Source organism: Erinaceus europaeus, chromosome 17 (assembly GCF_950295315.1).
Source record: "Erinaceus europaeus chromosome 17, mEriEur2.1, whole genome shotgun sequence".
NCBI classification, from domain to species: Eukaryota; Metazoa; Chordata; class Mammalia; order Eulipotyphla; family Erinaceidae; genus Erinaceus; species Erinaceus europaeus.
The window spans coordinates 51,718,830-51,743,533 of record NC_080178.1 but is presented as its reverse complement, the minus strand read 5'-3'; the positions used below and the strand labels follow the sequence as shown (position 1 = coordinate 51,743,533).

Sequence of the window (24,704 nt, the reverse complement as noted above, 5' to 3'; positions counted from 1 at the left end):
GTGTGTGTGTGTGTGTGTGTGTGTGTGTATTTCCTTTTTTTTTTTCTGTAAAGCTAAAAGCTATATCAAGATCAACTAGGTACAACACAGTGATGACACAAACCCCAGGCAGTTCACAAGCAGAGATGGTGCCCCAATTCCCAGGAGGAAGCTAGGGCACAGAGTAGACCCTGACTTACCTGTGCCAGGTGGTTGAGTCAGCAGAGCTGGAGTTCAAATGCAGCTCCAACTCCCCACCCCCACTCGGAATCTGCAGGGACTTCAGGGCTAGATGGTGGGGTTCTAGATACCCATGGGTCTGCCTCTCTTCCTCCTCTCCAGGGCATGGCCTTCATGCTAGAGGAGCAGCTGCAGCTGTGCATACATGGCTTGAGCCCGCCCTGCTTCCTGAGCCAGGACGTGCAGCTGCTCCGTGTCATGAGGTCCTACGAGCGGCAGCAGAGTGACCTGGACAGATCAGTGGTGTCCTCTGGCCAACTGCTTTCTAATACACTCCTGCAGGCACCCCAAACCCAACCTGGCCCCCAGAGCAGTGCAGGTCCCCCTAAGGTTCTATCTGTTTGACTGGGAAGGATTCCATCCATGAAAACCCAGAAAGCCCCTTAAAAAGAGGTGGCATTTGAGTCAACCAGAGAGAAGCATGAATGAATGCCTTCATTGAACTGTGTGGATTTTCTGGTGGGACCCTCGGCTCCTGGAATGAGGAGAATGACGCTGTGTGGGGTGGAGGGAGAGAAGAGGGTTCCTTGCCTCCAGGATCCTACTGTCACATGTGATACTTGTGAAACCTGTCCCCAACAGGACAGATGGGGTTCTGGGGACATCAGTGATCAGAGTGGTAAATGGAATTGAAGCTTACTTCCAGCCACTCAGAGACTAAAGCTGAATCTTGAGACCAAAGCACAGCCTCAAGGACTAGAATCCTACTGGTCTTCGGACAGATAACTCAGCTAGGTAATCTCTGCCATGTGAGTCACCCAGGTTTGAGCCCAGCCCCCGATCACTGGACAAAGCTTCAGTGCTGTGGTCTCTCTCTCTCTCTCTCTCTCTCTCTCTCTCTCTCCCTCTCCCTCTGTCTTGAAAGACAGAAAGTCCACCTGATGGTTTTACCCTCTTGAAACAAACAAACAAAAAAAAATCAAGACCCTTTGTGAACTGAAGTCTAGGAGGAAGTTTTGAGACACTCTGATCTCAGAGGTAGGAAAATGCAGGGTGTTTGGCCTCTCTCTGCTTGCCCTAAATCAGGTTAAAATCTTTCCAGTTCTTCCCATGGCCATTATTAAGGGAGTGGGAGGTGAAATGGGGTTTCCTGAATGTCGTGTGTGTGTGTGTGTGTGTGTGTGTGTGTGTGTGTGTGTGTGTGTGTGTGTGTGGAAGAGAGAGAGAGAGAGAGAGAGAGAGAGAGAGATTCAGACAGAGAAAGAGGGAGACACCACAGTACCTGGTGCTCTATCACCCTCCTGTGTGGTGCTGGGACTCCAACCTGGGCCACATACATGTCAAGGCAAGTCCTCCCCAAAAAGTGAGATATCGCTCCAGCCCCTTCCTCTATTTCTACCTATCTAGAAGGAGCGAGTGCGTCAGGTAGTGGATTTCATGAACTCTATCTCTGATTTCCAAGTTCAAGTGACAATAATGCAAATACCCTTTCATGTCAAAGCTGGCATGTGACAGCATCCAGCTTTCAGGAAGGGAAATGTTTGCTGCCTACATGAATCCACCATCCTGACCACCATTTTTTATAATGAGTGACAAGTAAGAGAAGGAAAATGAGGGAGATATCTACAACACTGCTACACCACATGGAAAGCTTCCCCTTCAGTTGGGGGCAAGAGAGTCAATCCTGGACCCTCACAAATGGGGATGGGATGAGCCACCACCAGAGCCCTCAGCCTGGTTCTTGTCTTCCTTCCTGAGGTACATCATCCCCATGACGCTCCAGAATCAGAATGAGAAACTCTTCTACTGGGTGCTGACGTCTGGTGTGGAGGGTTCATGCCCATTGTGTACATGCCCACCATGGGGCTGGCCTGTCAACACTATGGCCTGACCTACCGGAGGCCACAGTGGGTCCTGGGGATGGTACTAGAGGTGGGGACATCTCCTGGATAGGACCCCATTCCTTCTGCTGGCTTTGGCCACTGAACTTCTACTTGCCAACTCCTGATGTTAAAAATAGCTCTTATTTTCTTTTCATCATGCCTGGGGCTTCTCCTCTCCATGCCACCTTTTTCAGAGAGAGAGAGAGACAGAGACAGAGAGAAACCACAGCATTGAAGCATTGTCCAATATGTTGGGGACCAAAATTGACCCTGGGCCACGTACAGTACAGGGCAAAGCAGGTCACTATCCAGGTGAGCTCTCTTGCTAGCCCAAGACATCTACTTTTCAGCACTACCCAATAAATAAAGAAAGAAATAAAAGGGAACAAGGAAATAAACAAATTTGACAGCACTGACTATACTAAATGCATCACATCCCAAAGACAATGTCCCTATGGAACTTTGGGCTGCATCTGCAAAACCCCACCACCTCCTCGGCTGATGGAGGCAAGGGTTGGGGGACCACTGAAGGTCCATGGAGGTACCAAGGACCAGGCATGGTCGTGTGGAGACACGAACTTCTGGGAGTACTTCAGAGAGACAACTCAATTTTATTGGGGTGAGAACAGGTATATATATATATGGTTAGAAAAGGAAGAAAAGGATTCGGGCGGTAGCACAGCAGGTTAAGTGCAGGTGGTACAAAGACAAGGACCAGCATAAGGATCCTGGTTTGAGCCCCTGGCTCCCCACCTGCTCACAGGGGAGTTGCTTCACAAGCAGTGAAGCAGGTCTGCAGGTGTCTGTCTTTCTCTCCCCTTTTCTGTCTTCCCCTCCTCTCTCCATTTCTCTCTGTCCTATCCAATAATGATGACAACAGTAATAACTACAACAACAACAACAAAAAAAAACAACAAGGACAACAAAAGGGAATAAATAAACAAATAGAAAAAATAAAGAAATAAAAGTGGCAAAAAAGGGAGAGAACTAATAGAGGAGGATCACTCCAAATAAGGAATATTGGGGAAAGGCTCATTGCTATTATGCGGAACAAAGTGGCTAGTAAAGGAATTTATGACCAGGCTGGTCCTGGAGAGTAGGGCTAATCTTATCTCCGGCCAGGGGGAGGGCCTCTTTTATTGCAGGTCAGTGGTCCATTCAGCTTCTTGTAAGCTGAGGCTGGAAGCACATGCCGATCTCTTTGTAGAGGGAACCTGGGGTTCAACCCCCTCAAGGCTTAGGGACCACTCTCCACATGGAACAAGTTGAGATGAGAAAGTTTTGACAAAAGCACTGCAGAGCTCCCCCAACCCTGACTAAGATCTGACCGGCAAGTGCCTCATTCAGAGCTGTGTTGCTGTCTGTTTTTCTCCCCGTATCTCCCTCTCACCTCCCCACCGCCTGATTCCTGGTCATTTCTGAAGGAAGGGAGGTGAGCTTGCCTGCCTGCTGGGTGTCACTGATGGATCACTGAATGTTTGGATTCCAAAGACAAGAGTTCTCAGGCTGACTCAAAGAGCCAAACACCCTCCTTTGTGTTCCACTCTAATTTCACTTCAAATGTGATTTTATTAGGGTAGGGCAAGAGGAGACAGGGGTCCCAACTTCTTTCAGAAACAAAGATTTCCAGGAACATTTCCTAAAACGATCCCTCATGGGGGGTTTGTGTGGGGGGGTTGTTTTCATAGTGTATTCATGCCCCGGCCAACGGGACATGAACAGTGGCTAGGAACCCAAGAACCTGGAATGAAAGGAACAGGAGACACAAGGAATGACAGCAAGACAGGATTCTGATCAAGCTGCAAAATTTTATTGTGTTCACAGGCATTATAAGGCTTTGGGGAAGGGGGAAGTACTGGAGGAGGAGGAGGAGGAGGAGCAATCATCAGGGTGGAATGTTCCTTGCAACATACAATAGCCGAAACCATGTTTGTTACCACAACTATGTGATGTGTCACTTGCTTTCTGATAAATGGCCTACCTGAGGGGAAATGGCCTGCCCGTGGGGGAAATGAAAACTTGTCTCGAGGGCTTCCATTGTTTCAAAGCTTATCAAGCAGAGAATGGCTCCTGGCATCTCCTCCCTTCGTTACAATTTAACTGAGGCAGGCAATCAGGGGTGTGGTGTAGAGACCTTAATAGCAGTTTTGGTGGGCATTAACCAGAGGGAAGAAGTATTAACCTGATTCCTCCTGTGGGGTGAATGTAAAACCAGTCTTCCCACATCTTTCCGCTCTTGGTGTCTTTTTGGGGAGGGGAGGCAGAGCCACAGTTTTCAGGGTGTAGACAACTTCAAGGCAGAAGTTTTTTCTTGCTGACATCAACCTCCATGCAAATCAGGTTTGCTTCACGGGGGACTCAAAGGTGTACTATAGGGTCCTCACCCTGAAGTGCTTTGCCTTGCACCCCTTACTGGTGTCCTTTCCCTGCCAAGGTTGGATGTCTCAGTGTATAATTCTGAGTTTTATGCCATCCGAAAAGGAGGTCTGTCACCCTCAGGTTCAGCCAAGCCTCTGTCAGCCAAATCAAACCTATCATAATGTATTTGTAAGGGTTTTGATGCCAAGGAGTCAATTTGCCATTTTATAAAATCAGTAATCTTATTAAAAATAAAGGGTCCTAAGGTAATCATTAACAAAAGACTAATCAGGGGTCCCACGACTGAAAGCAGCCAAGAAGGGAGAATTCATCCATGATTGTGCAGAGGAAGGGTCATATCTATTTCTCAAATCTCGACTAAGTGTTTGTAGGTTTTTAACATTTTGTTCTATAATTCCTGATTCATTAATATAAAAACAACATTATTCTTGTAAAGCTAAGCAGGTTGCTCCCTTTTCTGCTGTAAGAAGGTCAAGGATTCGTCTGTTCTGTAAAGTAACCTTTGCCAGAGATGTGATCTGTCTCTGTAGTGACTCTAGACTGTTTGTGGTGGAATCTATGACTAGTTGTAATTTGTCAGAAAAGTCATGGGAGAAGTAAATAGAATGTCCTACTGCCCCAACAACTATGCCAGTAGAGGTAGCTAAACCTATGCCAACTATCAATGGGAGGAAAACAGATCTTTTATGAGTGGAGTGTAGGAGCCATGCAAACTCATCAGGTTCATATAAAGTGAGTTGGGGGACTATAGCTACCATGAGGCAGGGCCCAGGGGTAGTGGTATTTATGCTAGTCAGAAGTGTCCCACAGCACCAGAAGTAAGCTAATTGTGGTGCTTCATGGACAGTGCTTACAGAAACATTATGGGTGCAAGTGAAATTAACAGGGCCAGTGTTGTTGGTATAAAGGAATACCAGTATAAATTAATTGCCTATGTGTTCTAGAAAAAGTGGGACTGAGGAGACGGAGGGATGGGGTCCCATAGGGGGGTCATTTGTGGTTGCATCTAGAAAAGTTGGCAGTGTGTTGTTTAAAGGTTCTGAAGCAAGAATGGGTCGTGAAAGGGATGCACACAGCAAGCAATGGGAAGTGTTGAGAACAATCTGAGAATAATTTAAAAGGTTAATTGCATATTGGAGATATAGGGGCCAAGTAGCCCATTTTTTAGTGACTTCCATGGCCGAATTTGTTTGGAAAGCTGAATGGAGCTTATTCTCTGTTTCTATAATGACTTGATTTACTTGTTCTCTATGCTCGGCCAATGCCAATTGTCTGGAGATATGTATAGTTACTGTAGGATATGTGGAGTATCCATTATTATATAATTTACCTGTAACTCCGTCTTGCCAACGGGTATCCCAGGGATCAGAAATCTGAATAGTAAACTGGGACCCTTGTAATCTGAGACTACTGGGCTTTCCTGTTTTGGTTCTTGGCAAGTGGGCATCATGGAGAATATAGGACCAATAGCGGCAGCCTCCATAAGTGGAAACATCAGTAAGGCATCTGCTCCGGTCCTTATTATCAAAAAGAAAGCAGGCATAAGGCCGATGGGTGCTAGATATAGTCTTGGGAGAAATATTAATGACAACAGTCTCCTGGAAACCTTTAGGAGGATAGCGTGCTGTGCCAATGTTTTGGACTGTAGTGTGAGAGTCTTTGGTTTGTGTCTCTCTAACCTGGAATTCCCACTGATAAACAAGAGCTGTACAAGTGGGAATGGCCAATATTAGGGGCATGTAGAGAAGACAAGGAAGCATCACACGGTTGGACTTCTTTGGAACCATCTTCAGATTTTAGTGTTGTTTTCCTGAAAGACAAAAGAAGAAAAAAGGGCCTCAGGAACTCACATTCTTGGGCACGGAATACATTAGTAATTCTTGGGGCTTTAGGGAAGTGTATCAACACTGTTTTTAGGAAGAGCAGGGCAATCTCCCCTTGCGGGTGAGATTCCATTGACTTGTCTAACAAGCCTTTCAGGAAGCCACGTAGGAGCTCCTTCATTTTGATCATATATGCAGGCCGAGCCACGTCCCCAGATGAGGACAGGGTCAGGACCTTTCCATTGTGAGGGGGTCATACCACCTGAACATGGCTTGTCTATTATGGGTCTCAGGATGCCAGAGATGGTTAGCAGCAGATCTTTCTTGTGCATCCAGATTGAGAAAATTAAGAACAAAAAGAGCATGGTTGAGGCTATTACGTGGCACTCCACGAGTTTCATAGATGGAAGTCTTTTTGAGTTTATGTAGAGTTGCCTTAAGCATTTGGTAGGGTTCCCATCAATACGTAGGCTGCAGTTCCATTAACAGAGCCGTCAGTAAATACCAAGGAGGCCTCATTAAGAGGCTGGGTAGCTGTTATCTTGGGGAATACAAAGGGATGCACAGCAGCAAATTGTAGCAGGGGACTGTTGGGATAATTATTATCAGTGGTGCCTGAGAAGGAGGCACATGCAATAGGCCAGTCATCAGAGGCTTGGAGCAACCAATCAAGCTGATTTTTAGTGTAGGGTAAGATAAGAGAGTCAGGATCTTTTCAAAAATATTGACGGCTCAGTTTTCGTGCTTTTATAATCAGCTGTGCAACCAGGAATGGATATGTGGCAAGCACCTTTTGAGGGGAAGCAGGCAGATGAACCCATAGTAGGGGGTGCCCCTTATCTTTGGCTTTAAGTGAGTTTTTCCAGAAAACACCAGTGGGTGTATGAGAAGTGGAACAGATAACAAATAGCAGGGGTGTATTATAGTCAATTTGAAAAACAGTCTGCTCTTGTATAGAGCGGTTGAAGGAAGCTTGGGCTTCAGGGGAGAGCTTTCTGGGAGACAATGGGTTTGGGTCACTGTTAAGGACTTCATTTAGGGGGAGCAGGGCATGAATGGGCAATTTTAAATATGATCTAAGCCATTGAATATCACCTAGAAGTTTTTGGAAGTCATTTAAGGTCTGTAAATGGGAGGTGCGTAGTTGAATTCGAGGGGTTAGCATGCGATGGTGAAGCAATTCATATCCCAAATAAGTATAAGGGTCAGCTATTTGTACTTTATCGGGGGCAACTTGAAGTCCTCTATTTGAAAGGCTGGCTGTCAGGTCTTCTAGGCATTGAAACAGGCTGTACTTTTGGTCAGCAGCCAAAAGTATATCATCCATATAATGTAGAATATATATGGAAGGCCATTTTTGTCTAATTGGAGCAACAGCCTCATCAACAATTTTTTGACAAAGGGTATAGGTATTGGCTATGCCTTGTGGTAATACTTTCCATTGATAACGGGGCATAGGGCCCTGAAAATTTATTTGGGGTATGCTGAAGGCAAAATGGGGCCTGTCATTAGGGTGTAAGGGAATAGTGAAGAAACAATCTTTGAGATCAATAACTATTTTAAGATAGCCAGAGGGGATCGCTACAGGGGAGGGTAGACCCAGTTGAAGGGCCCCCATAGGGAACATTACTTTGTTAATAGCTCTTAAATCTTGTAATAATCGCCATTTTCCTGACTTCTTTTTTATGACAAAAATTGGGATATTCCATGGGGAGGTAGTTGGCTCTATGTGACCTGCAGCAAGCTGCTCCTGCACTAGCGTCAGTGCTGCTTTGGCTTTTTCTTGTGTTAAAGGCCACTGATCAACCCATACGGGGACACTTGTTTTCCAGGCAATTTTTTCTGCTTGGGGTGCAGGCATGTCAACGGCCATTAGGAAAAAGGCGGAGGGGGAGAGATACCCAGCCCAGACCGATCTGTCCTTTGGACGACTGTAAGGGGTTCTCTAATTCCTTGAGAGTTTTTTACAAGTCCTCTTCCCGGGAGAAAACCTTGATTTAACATCTGCCGGGACACCTTTTCGTTGGGGCTGCACATAATGACATTCATTTGAGAGAATATCACGGCCCCAGAGATTAACTGGCAGCCCAGGGATAACAAATGGAGTAACAGAGCCAGTATTGCCCTCTTCATCTGACCAAGTAAGAGCCTGGGAGATGACTTTGGGGTCAGTGGACTGGCCTATGCCTTTTAAGTGGGTGTGAGAGGCCATTAAGGGCCAAGTGTGTGGCCGGTCTTTTTCAGAAATGACTGTGGCATCAGCCCCTGTGTCTATAATACCAGTAAAAGGTTTGCCATTTAAAAATAGTTTCAAGGAGGGGCGGTCGAGAGAAACCTGTTGGACCCAATATGCGTCTGAGGACACAGGGGGGGTCATCGAGATGGGACTGTTTATGGAAATTACTATTAAGGTGCTGTAAGGGAAGTAATATTAGTTGTGCTATATGCTCACCGGGTGGAATGACCTGTGTGCCTTCTTGAGAGGAGGCGATAACTTTAATTTCTCCAGTGAAGTCATTGTCAACAACTCCGGGGACCACATGTAGACCTTGGAGGGTGGAACTAGCTTTTCCTAGTATTAGGCCAAACAAATTTTGAGGGAGGGGGCCAAAGACTGCAGTATTTATGGTCAGAGGGCCTGTATCGGGGGTTAATACTGTGCGGGAGGTGGCACAGAGGTCCCGTCCTGCGCTGCAAGCGGTGGCTCTCCAGAGACTAGAGACCAATCTGAGGAGGCATTGGGAGTTGGCTGGGGAGGGGGAAGCAGCTGGGCTGGAGCCTGAGGGACAAACCTGATAGGCCCAGGGGTTGTCCTTTGTGTGGGGGCCAGGGGCCAGCCCCGCAGGAAGTTTCCCAATGGTCGGGGGTTTAAGAATTGGCCCTGGATGTTACTTCTAGATCTACATTCAGAGGCCCAGTGCTTGCCTCTTTGGCAGCGTGGACAAACTGTTGCCGGAGGAGGGTGCCCCAATACAGGAGGTTGGGCTTGGGCGGTGGCCATATACTCTCTGATAAAATGACCAGGCTGTTTGCAGTTAAAGCAGGTCTTGTTTTGTTGGCCGGCGCCTGCAGAAAAATTGTTGTTATGGAGGGTGACACCAATGGCAAGCCCAAGAGCATGTGTAGTGCCGATGCCAGAGCAAAGCTTAACATAATCAGCAAGAGTGCCACACTTGTGAAGACAGATGGCATCTTGACAAGAGGGATTAGAATTTTCAAAAGCCAAATGTTTAACAAAAGGATTATCAGTTTCATAACCTCTGAAAAGCCTTTCTGCTTTTGATTTAGCCTCATTTAAGCGGCTAATAAAATCACTATAGGGCTCTCTGGGCCTTGTCTAATTTTTGCCAAAGAAGTAGTGGTAGATCCCTTAGGGGGCAGGTGCTTCCATGCTTTTAAGCCAGCCTGTTGTATCTGGGTGAGCAAGCCGGGTTGGAAACGGGCTTGAACCTTGTTGGAATTATAGGGGCTCTACCTACGAGTTTTTTAAGAGTCCAAGTCTTTGAGGAATCTTTTCTTCTACAGTTTTCTATAAACTCAATTCTCCAGGAGACATAATCGCCTCCATTAAGAGCAGTGCGAGCCAGCCGATTCCAGTCATTGGGAGTGAGCCATTTATCACTAAATCCTTCTAACAAAGCTACAGTAAAAGGAGTGGTCGGACCATAGTTAGCAACCACCGCTTTTAATTTTTCTAAGTATTTAAAATTTAGATTTTTATGTTTTTGAGAACAATTATCATCATTATCATCATCTGAACTTGATTGGGCTTTGTCATTTTTAGTTTTAGAGGGGGTGGAAGATTGTGGGAGATTATCGTCGCTATCAACATCTGAATCTGGAGGTTCTTCAGGGTCTTCTATTTGTATAGAAACCTTATGTGCAGGGTCATTTTGAGTCTGGCTCCGAGTGACAGGGAAAGCCAAAACTGGTTTTGATTTGGATGGTTTAGTTTTAGGGATTGGGCTTAGGTTTTTTGGTGAGGCTAAAAATGTAAGTTCTTCTGTAACTGCAGCTATTTCTTTCATTAATTGAAGCTGCTCTCTCCAGTCAGCAAGGACCTTGTGGAGGGTGGAAATTCCTGTAAGGGCTCCTGAGCGTGCCCGCCTGATGGAAGGATCATCAAGGAGGGGGTCAGGCTGGAGAGCAGGGGCATGAATGTAAGGAGGGGGATTAAAGGGAGGAGGACACCAATCAGGATTGTGGTATTTGGCAGCCTCTCTTTCTAGCGAAGCCTCCTCCTCCACGGGAAGTGCTTCAGGAGAGGGGGGTTTTGTAAAACTGGATAGAGGTGGGGGAAAGATTGCAGGGTTTTATTCTCATGTGAATTAGCAATACAAGGGTCAATGGAGGGAAGTTTAGTGAGTGAGGTGGAACCTGTAGGGAGGGGGACAGGGTCTTTATTTTGGCCGGATATGGGGGGATCAAGGTCAACATTTACAGAAGGGCACCAAGATGGGGTCTTTGTCCTGGAGGGCAGGCGAGAAAGTTGCCGGAGGACCTTTTCACCCTCTGTAATGAGGCTTTTAATATCAGGGTGATTATTATAAATTTTTAAGATATCATTAATTAAATTCCAATAGGAAAAGGCTGAAACAGGGACATTTTCAGGACCAAAAGATTGATAGTAGTCATTAAGACAATCACCAATTCTCCTCCAACGCCTCTCATCAATAGTGCCTTCCTGGGGAAACCAGGGGCAAATATCTCCAATATAGTCTAAAAACTTCTTTAAATCTTTCTTTTTAACCCCTGTTCCTCGTGTCTTGAAAGACTCCTTGAGTCCATTAATAAATAAATCCTGTTTCCTAAATGCCTGTCCCATGGTAATGCTTACCTTGTGCCTCTGTGACACTCCTTCAGATCTGACTCACGGCCAGGCAGCTCCGTGGTGATCTATGCGAGCCTGTGCATTGCCTCCTCGGGCCGCGGTGGCTCAGTGAATTTCAGATAGCAGCAGCATTCCAAGGTCCAGAAGGCTTCTTCACCCCATGTTCGGGCGCCAGATGCCCCAGCCAGCGGGGCATGAATAGGGGCTAGGAGCCCAAGAACTTGAAAGGAAAGGAACAGGAGACACAAGGAATGACAGCAAGACAGGATTCTGATCAAGCTGCAAAATTTTATTGTGTTCACAGGCATTATAAGGCTTTGGGGAAGGGGGAAGTACTGGAGGAGGAGGAGGAGGGGGAGCAATCATTAGGGTGGAATGTTCCTTGCAACATACAATAGCTGAAACCATGTTTGTTACCACAACTATGTGATGTGTCACTTGCTTTCTGATAAATGGCCTACCTGAGGGGAAATGGCCTGCCCGTGGGGGAAATGAAAACTTGTCTCGAGGGCTTCCATTGTTTCAAAGCTTATCAAGCAGAGAATGGCTCCTGGCATGTTCAAAATATCCTTTTTTAAAAAAAAATTTTGCAATTGGGGGCTGGAAGTAGCCTACCTGGTAGAGTACACATTACCAAAAGTAAGGGCCCGGATTCAAGACACAGGTCCCCAGCATGGGGCGGGGGTAGGAGGGACACTATATGAGCAGTGAAGCAGTCCTAAATGCTGTCTCTTTCTCCCTCTCTGTCTCTCTCTCCTTCCTTCCCTCTCTCATTCTACCTTTCACCTTCTGTTTTAAAAAATAGCCACTAGGAATGGTGGAGTCAGGCAGGCATATATCAGTGATAACCCTGAAAACCCTAATGACAAAAAGAAAGGGCAGCAGTTGGGGGGCCAATTGGACATATACCTTGTCATCCCCATGACACAGGCACCACATGGGAAGTGCTATGACATGACAGCAGAGGAAGCTCCAGTGCAGTGGTGTCTTATATGAAAGAAACAGTTGCCATGAATTATGAAACAATATATGTATAAAACTTCAGCTATGAAAAAAAATAAAATTTAATACATAAAAACAATGAGAGAGGAAGTCAGGCGGTAGCAGCAAAGCAAGTTAAGTGCACATGGCACAAAGTTCAAGGACCTTCATAAGGATCCCAATTCAATCCCCCAGCTCCCCACCTGCAGGGGGAGTCACTTCATAGGCAGTGAAGCAGGTCTGCAGGTGTTTATCTTTCTCTCCCCATCTTTGTCTTCCCCTCCTCTCTCCCTTTCTCTCTGTTCTATCCAACAAAGATAATGACTACAACAATAAAACAAGGGCAACAAAAATGAATAAATAAATAAATAAATATTTTAAAAGAAAAGGAACACCCACTGCCCTAGTTTCTCCCTGAGTTTCTTTCATTTTCTGCCTACCAAAGACTGGCTGATGCTTAATGCTATGGCTCAGCCACTGGCACTGGGCCAGAGCTGAAGAAGTGGCCTAAGGGGGATTTAGAGGGTCTGTCAGCAAAATTCCATCTGATCCCCCAATCACTGTCATACTCTGCAGAAGAGAGCTGGGTGCAAGAGACAGGATAGTGTGGGGCCACTTACCCTGGGGCTTGACTCATGGGTTTCAATCACTGGATGGACTAGCTCTTATTAAAGTACAGTTCTGTATGCAAGAGAGAGATCATCTGATCACTGCACTGACCCATAGAGAATTCAAGTCCTGCACTCTGCCATTTGAGCTACTTCCCCTGCCAATAAGTTAATATATATATATATATATATATATATATATATATATATATATATATATATTTTTTCATTTTATTGAGAGAAAGACAAGAGCACTGCTCATCCCTGACTTTAGGTGGTCCTGGGTGTTGAACCTGGGACCTCAGAGACTCCAGCATGAAAGTCTTCTGAATGAACATTGTGCTGTCTCCCTTCCCCCACTCCCACCCCTAGTCAGTATTTTTTAAAGGCAGGTGGAGATTTACATACACAAAATAACGTCTAAGATGTACATGAGTGGAAATTTTTTGGCATACCGAAGGAGCAGCTTATATTTGGGGAGGCAGGGAACACCCTACATGCTCCTATGAGTGTGGACACAGGGACTGGAGTGTCAGGGGACTGGCAGGCCTCATGTAGATGCATTCCTATTTCCCACTGGAGCCAGAGGGGGATGAAGTTTCGCAACTCCAACAGGATGTCCTGAGCTTGAGACCCTTCAGGTAAAGGCAGAGCTCCCTGGCAATGGAAACAAATGGACCTGAGTTTCCTTTTGATCAGCCCTTGACCTTTTCTTCCCTTGGTCTTGGCCATCCTGGCTACAGCAATCAAAAGAAGAGGTGTAGGGAGAATTTCCTAACCCAAAAGGGAAATGTGTGTATGCAGGCACGTGGCCCAGACCTTTCCTCAGATAATCTTGCTCTCCTACTGACTTGTGAAATGCCCTCAACCTGATGTCCCCTCAAGCTGACCAAAGCCTCCATCCCAAAAGAGAAGCTTCTTGAAAGAGACTGCAAAGGGCATAGGTGTTCTCAAAGGTTCTAGACTAGGGTGTGAGTGAAGCCTCATTGTAGAATAGCTTCAATGAAAGTACAGGCTGCCTGTTCAGCAAAGAAGCTCAGCACCAACCAACTGGTCTACCCAGCTCCAACTTAGACCCCTTCTCTGTGTGAGTCCACTGCACTGGATGGGATTCCTTTAAATTCTCTTACTAGAATGTCCTCAGAGGTTTAAAAAATGTTTTGTTTATTCATGGAGTCGAGAGAGAGAGCCAAAGCATCACTCTGAATACTGCCATTCCAGGGATGGAACTTAGAATTCATGCTTGATAGTAGTGCACCTTATGGCAGCGTCTTCTGAGACACAGAGCATATTTTCAGAGATCCCGGGCAAGCTGAGAGCACTGAGTGCAAAATGCATCCTGGAGCCTGTTGACCTTTCCCACCTGGTGAAAGGTTAGGGGGGAATGAAGGTCATGGTCCACTTCATCCTGACTTAAGAGCACTTTCACTGGGGCCAAGCAGTAGTGCACCCACTGAGCACACACATTACCAGGTGCACGGATCCAGGCTCAAGCTCACGGTGGTCCCATCCTGCACAAGTCATAAAGTAGTACTGCAAATGTTTTTCTTTCTCTAGCCCTCTCTATCCCTCTTTCCCTCCCAGTTTCTACCTATCCAAGTATACACGTTCTAGTATTCTCAGAGCCTTTCAGTAACTGGCAGATAGCACATGACCAATCAATTAGCTTGGTTTTCCCCCTCCTTCATAGCAAACTCTTGCTTCCTTTTTCAAGTCCTCCCAAACATCTTCACCTCTGGCCACCTGCCCCAGTGTCTGTCCTTCCCTGGCTATTTCTGTTTATCCCTGTGGCTCTGCCTGGTCTTAAGAATGGAACAGACAGATTCATTGGCTGCTAGTGACTTACAAGCTATGTCTTCTCTCTGTGTCACTGTCACTCATCTTTGGATCTCTGTTCCTACCTGTTACTACTACCCCACCACTACCACCACCATGCTCCTTCCCCACCCCTCCACTGCCCTGTACTCTTCCCTTCCACACCCTCACTGATGACCTCTGAGCAAAGGACCTCTCAGACTCCCAGTTCCACACATTTCGTTGTCTCTAAGTTTGGCTTCCTGTGACCAGGACATATGTTTCCTTCTCTCCTCACTAAGTACTTCACTCTGTTCTCCTTAAAACTCTAGTTCTTGGCACCAGGAGTCTGTGAGCTCTGTCTAGCCAAGCTTCTGAGATAAATTAAAGTGGGAAGAGCCCTCCCTCCACTCACAAATAACTTCAAGATTGTCCTCAGACCTCTGCATGGAAAACTGCCCCTTTAATGACAGTGTGAAATGGGACTCTGGGTGTGGAGGAAAGCAGTTTAACCTTGGTTCCCAAGCTGCTGCCTAATTGGGTCTTGAGAGCATCTCCCCACACCTGTTTCACCCCCCAACAAATAATAAAAACAGAAAACAAAAAACTGAGGCACAAAACACAAACATGAATGACTAAGGGGACAAAAGTAAACCTGGTCCACTTTGTAAAAAACAAGCCAGTAGGGTCTTTTTCTCTTACTGTCTCATTCATACTTACACATAAGTCACCTATTTGAGTGGGCCATTGGGTCAGAAACATACCAATTGCAGGCTCATATGTATAAGGAATACTTGCTTTGGATAAACCAGAAACTCATGTTAGAGCAGAGCTGTGTTCCAAAAGGCATAATGCCCAAAGGTCCATATTATGTTCAGGCTTTCTACATGTTTTCTTATTTTATAAAGTGGTGGTGTGAGGGGGTCTACAGCATGCTCATAGCTTTGAAAGAACGTTGTGACATGTTAAGTGTGACTTCTTGAGATGGGAAGGGGGTATTCAAAGTCTCTGCTATTATTATTTTTGGAGTCATAAACATTCCAGTAGAAAAAGAAAACCCTTTGTAACTCATTCTGAGTTTTCTTGTCACTTTTTACGGTTGTCACATAATAGCTGAAACCACATTGACCTCCCCTACTCTAGATGGAAGCATCTGGGAGTTGCCAAACGAGGATTTTCAAATGCTGAAGTCATCTGATGTTTGGGCTGGGGTGTCAGGTTAAGCAGAAATTTTCATCTTTGGGAGCCTTTCTGATTCTTCTGTTGCTTATAAACTGTGCCATTGGCTGTGATAAGATCCTGTCAGCTTTTCAATGAGCATTCGCTTGTCTGCATGAGCACAACATGTTTCTTCTCCAGCTGTTTGCACATCTTATCCTCTCCAAGGAGAAGAGCTGGAAACATTCCCCCATAATCCTTAGAATTTGACTTCATTTTCTCTTGCAAGAAAAAAAAAGCACCTTAGGACTAAAGCTGCTAAAGTAGTAGATAATGTTTGCACATTTCAGGAAGGAATAAAGCATCAAAATGTCAAGAAACCTGTTTTAGCTTCTTCTGTGTTAACAGAGATGTATCTTCTTTTTTAATTTTTTATATTTTATTTATTTATTTTCCCTTTTGTTGTTCTTGCTGTTTTTGTTTTCAATTGTTGTTGTAGTTATTAATGTTGTTATTGATATCATCGTTAGATAAAACTGAAAGAAATTGAGAGAGGAGGGGAAGACACATAGGGAAAGAGAAAGACAGACATATGTAGACCTGCTTCACACCTGTAAAGTGACTCCTATACAGGTGGGAAGCCAGAATGACAGTCCTTGCACTTTGTGCCACATGCACTTAACCCACTGTGCTACCACCTGATTTCCAGAGATCTACTTCTAAAGGTATTACTGTCTTAAGAATAATTCCCAGGAGCTCCACTTCCTCAGAGCCCTGCCCTAATAGGGAAAGAGAAAGACAGGCTGGGAGTCTGGATCAACCTCTCAACGTTCATGTTCAGTGGGGAAGCAATTACAGAAGCCGGACCTTCTACCTTCTGCACCCCATGGTGACCCTGGGTCCATATTCCCATGGGGTTAAAGAATAGGAAAGCTATGAGGGGGATGGGATATAGAGATCTAGCGGTGGGAATAGTATTCCTCTTATCCTATGGTCTTGTCAGTGTTTCCATTTTATAAATAAATACATTTTAAAAAGAAAAAAAAGTGAATAACTCACACCCAGGGACCAGGCAATGGCACACTTGGTTAAGAACACACATTACAGTGCACACAAACAAAGGTTTAAGCCCCTGGTCCCCACCTGTAGGAGGAAAACTTCACAAGTAGTGAAGCAGTGCTGAAGGTGTCTCTCTGTTTATCATCATCATCATCATCATCATCATCATTATTATTATTATTATTTTACCAGTATACTGAATAACTTTGGTTTGTGGTGGTGTGGTGTCAATGAAAGTTCACGGCACCAGTATGCTGGGCTAGCTTTGTAGAGGGAGACAGATGACCAGGGACACATGGCTGAGCAGGGAAGCAATATTTCTACAGGGCCCTCTGACTCTCAGGCATTAAAAACATTTCCTCACTGGTTCTAAGAGGACAAGTTCCCTTTTGCCAAAAAATGTGTAGAATGGAGGTTTTTGTCAGCAACAGAGAGCCTTTGTTGCAGAGTTGAAGATACAGACACATCCCTCCCCACCACCCCCCGATTTCATTAAGTTTTCCTTTTGTGTTTGACCCAATGTCAAGAATCCCAGTCCAATGTTTTCTGTTTGAGTGGGTTTTGTCAGTCTCTCTTGTCTAATTCTATTTGAGGAGAGTTCTAGGGGTCACTCACTCCTTTGCAGGCTTAGATAAGGCCAAAGGGACATTTACTTTCTCCTAAGTGGAATGGTCTTGCTTTCTTTTTCCTCTCATGTAACTTAATTCTGAAAGTTGAGAGTTTTTTTCTGGCTCCTGATGGAAACTTCAGATGCTGCTGTGATTAACAGGCCTCTTTTGGGTGGAGATAGCATTGCCTGTAATTCCCCTTATGAAATCTCAGCAGACCAGATTCTAAGAAATGCACCATATGCCAGCACTTGAGTTCAAACCCCCAGTCCCCACCTGCACTGGGAAGCTTCATCGGTGGTGCAATAGTGCTATAGGCTCTCGTCTAAGTATCTTGCTCTGCCTCCCTCCCTTCCTACTTATCTCTATCACTTTTCCTCATGATCTCTTTCTCATCTCTATCAAAAAGAAGGGAAGAGTGACAAGAGAAGAAAGAGGGGAAACTGTGGGTGCCTCTGGTCATAGCTGCCACATGGTTGTTGTATTCACTTCCTAAAGTTACCTCAACAAAATGCCCAAAACTCTGGCCAGAAAGGTGGATCCACAGGGAGAGCATATGCCTCCAAGCATGAGGCTCTGGGTTTGATCCCCAACACTACACAACAGCACCATGGACAGAGACAAAAGGGATTCATGAGTAGCAGGGCATGGCTTTACCCTCCCCCCCACACACTCTCTTTCCTTCTCTCTCTCTCTCTCTCTCTCTCTCTCTCTCTCTCAAATATATAGTAAAAATTGGGTCACATGCATGAGCAGTATTCCATTTTGTAAATAGACCACAGCTTTTCTAGCCACTCAACTGTCATTGGACATCTGGGTTAGTTCTGGGTTTGAGCTATAAAAAACTATGCAGCTGTGAATATATGTGTTGTTTTCGCCGGGGCTGGCTTCACAGTTGGGTAACAGATGACCAGAAACACACGGCTGAGCTGAGAATGCAGTTTAATCTTTATTTATGAGCGGGCAATGTGCTCCTCCATCTTTCTCCTCCAGAGGAAGCGTGGAACTCAGGAAGTACATAGGAAAGGGCATGGGGAGAAGGAAGAAACTAGCAAGGGCTAAACCAAATCTCCCAGTGGGGGAGAGTGAGACCAAAGCAATATAACAGAAAAGACTATGTAAATAGACCACAATGTCAAGCAATGTAACAGAAGCAGAACTAGATCCCAGAAGCAGAACTAGAAGCATACCAACATATATGTGTATAAAGATCTCTTTGGAGCTGGTGTTTCTGTGTTCTTTAGCTAGCTAGATCCCTAGGAAAGGAACTGATAGATCAGAGGACATATCTGTTTCTAGTGTTCTGAAGAGACTACAGGGGCTGGGTGGGGGCACACCTGGTAGAGCACACACATTACACGGAGCCTGGTTTATTTTATATGTGTCAACAACTATAGTGTACACCATTATCCCCCAATAAAATGATTAAAAAGATTTATAAGAGGAAAGATAAGAAGAATCAAAAGAATCTCCAAACTGCTTCCCACAGGGCTTGGATTTGCATTCTCCCAGCTGTATAGAAGGCTTTCCTCCTCCCCATCCCCTTGCCAGCACTTGGTGTTTCTGTCCTTTCTGATGTCTGACATCCTCACAGCTGGCATCTCTTTGTTGTTCTTACTTGCATTTCTCTGATAACCAGTGACTAAACGTTTATTCACATGTCTATTGGCCATCAAGATCTCCATCTATCACAAGGAGATAAGAAACTGTCCTCAGGTGTCAGTAACTATCCTGTAAACCATGATTTCTCCCAGGAAAATTGCTTGTGGTGGGGGATGGACTACAGAGCTGGCTCAGAGGCAGAGCACATGCATGAGTTTGATTCCTCAGTATCTTGTTTCTGAAAAATACATCAGAAACTTGTGGCTTCAAACAGTGAAATGTCTCATCTCACTGCTGGAGGCTTGCATCCTGGAATGAAGGTAATGGTAGGGTCATGAGCTTTCTAAAAGCTATGGGGGGGTCCTGTCTTGTCTCTGTAGCTTCTGAACTTCACAAGTAAGCCTAGTCCCTGTTTAGTTTGTGGATTCTGCTTCATTCACCCAGTCTGCCATCATCACTACATGTCCATTTCTCCCTGTGAGTCTCTCTCTTCCCCTCTTCTCGGGAGACAACCAACAGACTAGATGACAGTGCCTCTTACCTTGAATGTGTCGGCAAAAACCCAATTTCTTTTTTTTTTAAATTTTTTATTTAAGAAAGGATTAATGAACAAAAACATAAGGTAGGAGGGGTACAACTCCACACAATTCCCACCACCCAATCTCCATAACCCACCCCCTCCCATGATAGCTTTCCCATTCTCTATCCCTCTGGGAGCATGGACCCAGGGTCATTGAGGGTTGCAGAAGGTAGAAGGTCTGGCTTCTGTAATTGCTTCCCCGCTGAACATGGGCGTTGACTGGTCGGTCCATACTCCCAGTCTGCCTCTCTCTTTCCCTAGTAAGGTGTGTCTCTGGGGAAGCAGAGCTCCAGGACACATTGGTGGGGTCTTCAATCCAGGGAAGCCTGGCCAGCATCCTGGTGGCATCTGGAACCTGGTGATTGAAAAGAGAGTTAACATACGAAGCCAACAATTTGTTGAGAAATCATGGATCCCAAGCTTGGAATAGTGGAGAGGAAGTGCTAGGGAGGTACTCACTGCAAACTCTAATGTACTTCTGCTTTCAGAAAAACCCAATTTCTAAGTAATATCACTGGTATTAGGGTTTCCACATGTCAGTTAGCTGGATCCAGTTCCTCTGAGGGGTTCGCAGGAAATATCTGGCTATAGTATCACTCTCTAGCAAAAGTAACCCTCCTCCATCCTCATTTATGGACTGCTAGGTCATGCCCCTGGCACATTTTATCCCATGTCATTCTCATTTTGAGGTGACTCTGATCATATGTCCAGAGGCTTTATTCACTCAAAACAAAAATAAAAACAGAAACATAAGAAAAGATGTAGACCGGTGCACTTGTGTGTATGTTAGTGTCCTGGATCCAGAAAGCTCACAAGTGCCCTGTGGAGGGTGATTATAGGGTAGGCTATGGGGGTGGCACCAGTGAGAAGACAGGTATTTTCTGGCCCTGCAGAATAAAAAGTCTAGTGGGAGGCTGTTTGCACTCAAGATGTGGCTTCCTAAATGATAACCTCTAGCCAGGCCTGAGAACAGAGTATGGTGATGTGCATGCCTGGGTTCTGGTGCCCTCTGGTGACTGTGGCTGTGTCTCTTCTAGTGGGCTGTTTATCACCATTCATGACTAGGGCCACATTGCCACCATGCTCAACTCCTGGCCTAAGTGTGACATTAAGGTAGGGTTCTTCTCTTCTGTGCTGTTGTTTTGTGGTGTACTGGGTCCTCTCAGCCTGGAACAGAAAGAAAGCCACTGCAGCACTAAAGGGAAGAGTCAACACAACTGTCCCAGTTATGACAGGCTCACACACCTGTCATAGCTATGCAGGGAAAGGCCTGACAGAGGGAGAGTGGGCCAGAGCAAGGCTTCCAGGGATATCAGGGGCTAAGGGTCTGAACCCATATCCTGGTGCATGGTAACCTTGGTTTCTCTGAAGGATGATGACAGATGGGTTCCCTCCACTGAGCCTGCAGCAACCAAAAACCCTCAGAGGGGAGTCGAGGGGACAGAGGACCACGCTGGCTCAGATAGGCTGGCATCCAGAGAAGGACCACTGCAGGAGCACTCCCCTGTCTTGCAGGCTGTGGTGGTGACAGATGGGGAACACATCCTTGGCTTGGGGGACCTGGGCAGCTATGGCTTGGGCATCCCTGTGGGAAAACTGGCACTATACACAGCATGATGGGGGTGTCTACCCACACCGGTGCCTGCCTGTGATGCTGGATATGGGCACCAACAACCAGATAATGCTCCCAATCTGGGTCACAAGGGCAGGGATGCTTCTGCCTCAGGGCACCTCCTCTGCACAGGCCACACAGGAGAAGGAGAGAAAGAGAGAGAGAGACACAGGCAGAAAGAGAGAGATGCCAGGTAAGGCAACATATGTAGATGTCAGGCCAGGCAACATATGTGTCCAGCAATGAAGTAGTTACAGAAGCCAGAACTCCTTTGTTCTGTCTCCCCAAAAGAATTTTGGTTCATACTCCCAGAGGGGGGAAATGTTAAGGGAAGATGACCTGAATTCCACTGGGACCTGAAATGTTTGTCACCAAGAATCTTTATTTCTATACCATCACTGAGAGGGAAGAGAATCTCAAAAAACAGAGGAAGTCAGGTACTGTTTTGCTTCTCTGGGAGAAAAGAGGGAAAAGGAAGGACATTTGGAAAAAGTAATAGGTGTAAATGTGACTTAGAAAGGAAGTGAATAAATAATAGAAATGAATAAAAGTGGGCAAAAAATAAAACTACATACACACATGTATAGACACACACACATACACACACATACACACACACACACACAGAGAGAGAGAGAGAGAGAAATATATACTCAACCCACACCTATGACCTCAGAACTATGGCAATTTCTGCAGTAGATGGATGGAAACACAGAACTCTGGTGGTAGGGATGGTATGGAATTAGACCTCTATTATCCTATAATTTTGTAGCACACTATTAAGTCACTAATAAAACATCAAATTAAAAGGAATCAGGAAAAGAAGCCAGACCAAGTAAGACAAGGGCCTGGCCCAGTTGTGAGCCCCCACACCAAACAGGGATGCTTGGCACTAAGGGAAATTCAGGTGCTGTGGTATCTTTTCTCCTCCTTCACCACCTCCTCCTTCTCATTCCTCTCTCTCTCTCTCTCTCTCTCTCTCTCTCTCTCTCTGTCTCTCTCTCTCCCTCTCTGAAAAACTTGGTCCTGGGCAATGAAATTGTGCATGCCTTAGTCCTGGTTCCAAAAAGCTAAAGTCATGGAGAACATGGAGAGAAATGGTGAAAGTAGCATAGTGGTTCCCATTCTAGACTCTTTTCTTCAGTCTTTTTTCCACCAAAGCCATCCTTAAGTCCAAAGATACCTTTCCCAGCCACTAGAATTCAGCTGTTTGTTTGCTTGTCTGTCTGTCTGTTTGATTGTTTTACCAGGGCACCAATCAGCAATGGCTAAGGATTGAACCTGTGACCTTGGAGACTCAGGCATGGGGTGTTTTTGGTATTACTATTAAGCTGTCTCCTTTGCCTCCCCGCCCAAAGGTGTCATTTGATTGGATGCTGGGTGTATCCAGTGTTCCATAAGGAAATTCCCTTCCACAACCGGACTCAGGAAGTTTCTCATCTCCTGGCAAATAGAAACCTGGTTCTAGCACTGAGTATCTACGGATCAGTGTTTGTGTTCCATCCTGATTATCTTCTTACGATAAATTCTTAGAAACATAAGGCTGGGAGGGATAGCACAGGGATTCTACACAAATACTTTCCTGCCTGAGGCTCTGAGGTCACAGGTTCAACCCCCAATCACACCATAAACCAGAGCTAAGCAGTGTTGAAGGGGAGGTAGAAAGAGAGAAAAGAAAGAAGGAAGAAAGAGAGAGAGAGAGAGAGAGACAGAGAGAGAAATAAATGAAGGAAGGAAGGAAGAAATAAAAGGAGAAAGGAGAAGAAAGATCCTGCAGGTGTGGAGGGGAGGCAAACGTTAGTAGCTGTACTCCAGTGTCTCTCTTCTGTCTGACTCTCTCTACCTCTGAACCTGTATCTAAAAGAAAAACAGTTGTGGAGAGAGGCAGGCAGTGGTGCCCCTGGTGTAGCACACACTGCAGTGTGCAAGGTTCTGGGTTCAAGCCCCTGGTCCCCACCTGCAGGGGCAAAAACATCACAAGTACTGAAGTAAAGCTGCATGTGTGTCTCTGTCTCTTTCCTTCTCTATCTCCCTCTCCCCTTTCAATTTCTCTCTGTCTCTATCCAGCAATAAATAAAAAAATGAAGTTATAAATTACAAAAAGGAAGAAAAACAATTGATTGCTGGAACCAGCAGTTTTGTTGTGCAGGAACCGAGCTCCGAAACCAATGCTGTGTCAAAATTTAAACAAAGAAACAAATAACGGAGCTGGCTTGGAGGTGCAGAGTAGCCCCCTGGGCTGGAAGCTTAGCCCCCAGGCCCCTTCAGCACAGATCATCACCTCCCAACCCCACATCCATCCTTCCCACTGGGCTGCCATCCTGAATAGTCTGTCAGTCTGTCTGTCTGCCCCAGGAGCTGCTGGGTGACCCCCTGTACATAGCCTGTGGCAGGAGCATGTACATGGGGAAGATTAGGATTAAGACCAGATGCTGGACGAGTTCATGGATGCAGTCACCCACAAGTGAGAGACACAAGCCCCTGTGATGGTGTGGGGCAGGAAGGGGCTCTGAGAACAAACTGGGGGGGGGAGTGCTCAGGGGGGATGAGGAATGGAGACTGCCTCACCTTTGAACTCAGAGACAATCAGGGCCATCAATGGTGAGTGTGTGTGGGGTTTGGAGGTGAGTGGTTACTGAAACACATGGGGGAGGGAACCCAGCATCTAAAGTCCAAAGAGGGAAACCTCCAGGCCTGAGCTGTTCTGACTGGAGGCAGGCTATAGGATGTTATGAGTGGAGGGGAAATGTGTCCTTCCCACAGAAGGTTCTAGCATTTAGGATGCCTCACCCCTACCTGGGGCCAGGTTGAGTAAGTGAGCAGGTCCTGTGGATGCTGGCTGTAAGATTAATGAGGGGACATCTCTGCCCTGGAATGATGGTGCCCTCACTTTGCGGAGAACTGCCCAGGGAAGTCCAGCTAAGGCCAGTGAGTTGCTCACTCTGTCTTGCCCCAAATCCCATCAACCAGCTACACACACATACTTGGAACCAAAAAGAAAGATCCAGAAAAAGGAGCTGAAAATGTACCTGAAGGGACGAGTATGCTGAAGAGGACACATGAGGCTGAGGCTCAAAGGGGCAGGAGTGTGGTGGATGTGTGGAGAAGAGCCAGAGGGATGTCATCCAGAAATGCCCACAGAGGTTGTCCTCTGGCCTAAATAAGCCAGCACTGCCCACAGTGCTCTGGCTTCTCTTGGAGCAGAGCCCCCCGACACAGGATGAGGAACTGAATGAACTGCGTGTCTCAGTGACTCTTCAGGGACTCTTCAAGGAGCTGGGAGTAGCTGAAAGTGCTGGGTTCAAATCCCAGCACCGCATGGGAGCATCCCAGCACCAGGGGAACTTTATGCCTGGTGGACCAGTGCTGTTTCTTTCTGTTTTATGCCTGACCCTCAACAAAAAATAGGGAGCAACAAGGCACTATGGGGCTTGTCTGGTAGAGTGCATATGTTATAAGGCCAGAGGACCCTGGTTTGAATCCCAAGCCACTATCTGTGAGCACCTGCAGGGGGGACACTTCCTGTGCAGAGGAGCAGTGCTGTGGAGGTGTCTCCCTTTCTCTAGCTCTCTATCCCTTTCGGTATGTCACCCTTTCAACTCATTGCTGGGGCTCAGTGCCTGCACA

General features: G+C 46.0%; 1 pseudogene; it reads left to right on the top strand.

Annotated features, from left to right (window-relative positions):
* Nucleotides 1-238: 238 nt before the first annotated feature.
* Nucleotides 239-24,704, top strand: part of LOC132533784 (NADP-dependent malic enzyme, mitochondrial-like) — a 36,544-nt pseudogene continuing 12,078 nt past the window's right edge.